Source organism: Dreissena polymorpha, chromosome 1 (assembly GCF_020536995.1).
Source record: "Dreissena polymorpha isolate Duluth1 chromosome 1, UMN_Dpol_1.0, whole genome shotgun sequence".
Classification (NCBI taxonomy): domain Eukaryota; kingdom Metazoa; phylum Mollusca; class Bivalvia; order Myida; family Dreissenidae; genus Dreissena; species Dreissena polymorpha.
The window spans coordinates 176,674,560-176,678,057 of NC_068355.1; the positions used below are offsets into that span (position 1 = coordinate 176,674,560).

A 3,498-nucleotide genomic window follows, 5' to 3' on the forward strand; every position below is an offset into this window, starting at 1 on the left:
AAAGGCGAACAGTCTCACATTCTAAATTGCTCAAGTAATGCCTGTTTTTGATTTACAAAAAATAAATATTACACCTTGCTACAAACACAAAAATACCAATTTCAAGTTGGTGCGCGTAAAACATTGATACTATGTTATTCTGAGTTCTAATTAGTGGAAATTATTAGTATTAATTGCAATATTCTAAATATCAATTATAGGCACAATGTTTGGCATTTAAAAAACAGGTCTGTAAGATAAGGTGTTGCAAGGCGTATTCATGTGTCACTAAACAATCTGGTTTTAGTTTACTTTCCATTTCCTTTTCAGTGAACTTAACTAGCAAACATGACAAACGTCATTGACGTGAAAGTCGATGACAACCTCCTTCTTGCACAAATACTACAATTGCTTAAGAAATTCAGCACAAAGACGTCTTGCGCAATACTACCAAGCCTCCTATCAATATCTCCTCCCATGTTGGGTACATCAACACTTCCAACAGCAGAGCCTTGGTGAGTTCGACTTCCGTCTCAGCATCGATGTCGCTTAGCAACAATTGGATGATGGGCTTCGACAAATTAGGCCGGACAAGTCGCTCGAACTGAAACGATCGTATCCAAGAGGTAGAGCAGGCGTTGCGTGATACGTCCGTTAATGTGACTGACCTGGATATGTTGTTCTCTAATAAAGGGAACCTTAGACCTGGAGAGCAGTATGCGATTGAAACCTTTCAACAACAGTTGTTGTCGGCAATTCTCAGGTTTGGGTGGCGACTTCAGCGTCAGGACTTGCTCCATCTCTGTCTATGGCCCAGTCGCAGCAGCAGCAACAGAACAATAATTAGTATCTTAGCGGTGTTCTGGGATATGCAGCTTCATGTATGTGCTTAAATTGTCATCCCAGATTAGCCTGTGCAGACTGCACCTTCATTAAGTTCTATTAAATTGTCATCCCAGATTAGCCTGTGCAGACTGCACCTACATTAAGTTCTATTAAATTGTCATCCCAGATTAGCCTGTGCAGACTGCACATACATTGAGCCCTATTAAAGTGTCATCCCATATTAGCCTGTGCAGACTGCACATACATTAAGCCCTATTAAAGTGTCATCTCAGATTAGCCTGTGCAGACTGCACATACATTAAGTCCTATTAAAGTGTCATCCCAGATTAGCCTGTGCAGACTGCACATACATTAAGTCCTATTAAAGTGTCATCCCAGATTAGCCTGTGCAGACTGCACATACATTAAGCCCTATTTTCCGAGAATAAGGCTCATATACTACAGTTAACATCAGTATTTAATGTGACTGAAATGTTCCTAGCATCAAATGGGAATAATGTGCTTTTAAATTGATCACACTTAGTAAATAAATGCAAATAGCACTTGATCTAATATCAATTTTAATCATAGAAGGTCAGGGCATTAAGTTTTGTATATATTCGACTGAAATTCAGCCCCTGAACCAATTGTTTATCCTTGCAGAAAAATCTGCTTTAATAGAATTGTTTAATTATATTTAATTTTAGTAAAATAATTATGTAAAAGCCTTCAGCTCATTTTAAAATTATTTTCTTCATTTATTTTCAATATTCATTTAAATTCCTGGATTTTGTTTGAAGAGCCTGTTTTTACAGGCACCCATGCAATCAAAGATCGGTACCTAGCTGAACAACAGGCTGTCTGGTCAGCTGGGCCCAGACGCCCAGTGACACTTCCTGGCCCAGAACCTTGGGGCAAATGCTCAACTAGTCCTACCCGCAGGGTGGAGCCACACTGAACCTGCGGCTCCATACTTTCTTGGCCAGGGGCCAAGATAACCTCGTCAATAAGGTAGGTTGGTAATGTAATTAATCATTTATAATGTGCAGTGTTTCATTCCAAATTTCAATTTGAACAGTTTGGGTGTGTTTAATATTGATATAAATCTATCCTGGCTGCTAACTTAAACAAATCATTTATGAAAGTGTTAAATATTTATAATAGCCGCCATTTGTATTGCCTTGACAGGGCTCAGTATATCCCATTTATATCAAGATCTTTCAAACATAATTTATTTCTTAAATATTCTTTTACTCAAACAACATTGATTGACTTCTTATACAACTGATGCCATTTCAGAATGCATTGAATTATTTGGTTTACAGGGACACATTCCTGGGATGCCCTAAGGTCTTTCTATCTGTTCACAGAGGTCTTATACTCACAAGTTCAAGCCAAGTGAGCGATGTTCACATTATCAAACTCTGCATCTCAATAGGTAAGTCACCTTGCAATTGCCACTGTGTCAAACATTCAGGAGACCCAGTTGTAATAGCCTAAACCTTTTGATGCAATACAGTTTTCACAAATACCCAATAGGTAAAATCCAATACAAACTGGGGTTTCTACTCTTCAATTAATTGACCAGTTTATCTAATCTAAGTTTAAGGGTTCAGCCACGCACTACTTTATCTTATAAAGAAATTTGAAGAAAGTGCACAAATTTCAAGTTTAACCATCAAATTTGCATTTTGAATTTACATCTAGAGTTATATTAAAACTCAAAACCACAACAACAACAACAGCAAACAATTTATCAGCAGGTACCAACATATCTGACTCTTTCACTCTTTACAAAATCATTTTCCATATCAACTGTAAGTATAATTCTTAAAATAACATTGAATTACGAAGAGGGGTCAGTGATGTTTTAGTTTAGGGGGTATATAGGAGTGAACTTGTCTGGCTGTCGGTCTTACGGTCGATCCGTATTAAGTGTTCGCTCTCTAATTCAGGTTGTTTTCATCCGATCTTCACCAAACTTTGTCAGAAGTTGTATCTAGATGGTGTCTTGGTCAAGTTTTAATATGGGTCATGCAGGATCAAAACCTAGGGCATGGTATCACTTAGTGTGTTTTAACATTCAGCATGTTGTCTGCTCTCTTATTAAAGTACTTTTCATCCAATCTTCACCAAACTTGGTCAGATGTTTTATTTAGATGATCTATAAGAAACAATTGAACATGGGCCATGCCGGGCCAAAAACAAGGTCACAGGGTCACTTAGTGCGTTTTACATAATCAGTTGGTGCCCGCTCTCAATTTCAAGTACTTATCATCCGCTCTTCACCAAACTTGGTCAGAAGTTTTTTTTTAGATGATCTCTTGGCCATGCCGGGCCAAAAACAAGGTCATGGGGTCATTAAATGCGTTTTACACATTCAGTTTGGTGCCCGCTCTCTATTTCAAGTACTTATCATCCGCTCTTCAACAAACTTGGTCAGAAGTTTAATCTTGATGATCTCTAGGCAATGTTCTAACATGGGCCATGCCGTGCCAAAAACTAGGTCACGGGGTCACGGGTGCGTTTCACACATTCAGCATTTTAAGTTCTTTTCATCAGCTCTTCATGTGGGGGTGTTCGCCACGTCTATGACAAAGCTCTATTTTTTTTAAAGATAATGGCTTTTTCCAGAGAGTATTAAGTGTGTTGCCAGGGTTGAACTCGCATTTTGATACTTGACAATTTTTATGA

General features: G+C 38.3%; 1 long non-coding RNA gene across 2 annotated transcripts in view; it reads left to right on the forward strand.

The window, feature by feature from the left end:
- The first annotated feature begins 884 nt into the window (after positions 1-884).
- LOC127862796 (uncharacterized) overlaps positions 885-3,498 on the forward strand; it is a 7,185-nt gene continuing 4,571 nt past the window's right edge. The window contains exons 1-2 of one of the 2 annotated variants that reach the window (XR_008040805.1): positions 885-1,815; positions 2,175-2,242. This is a non-coding gene — a long non-coding RNA (uncharacterized LOC127862796). Of the gene's footprint in view, positions 1,816-2,129; positions 2,243-3,498 lie in introns of both variants that reach the window. The other variant, XR_008040801.1, reaches the window with a different exon arrangement.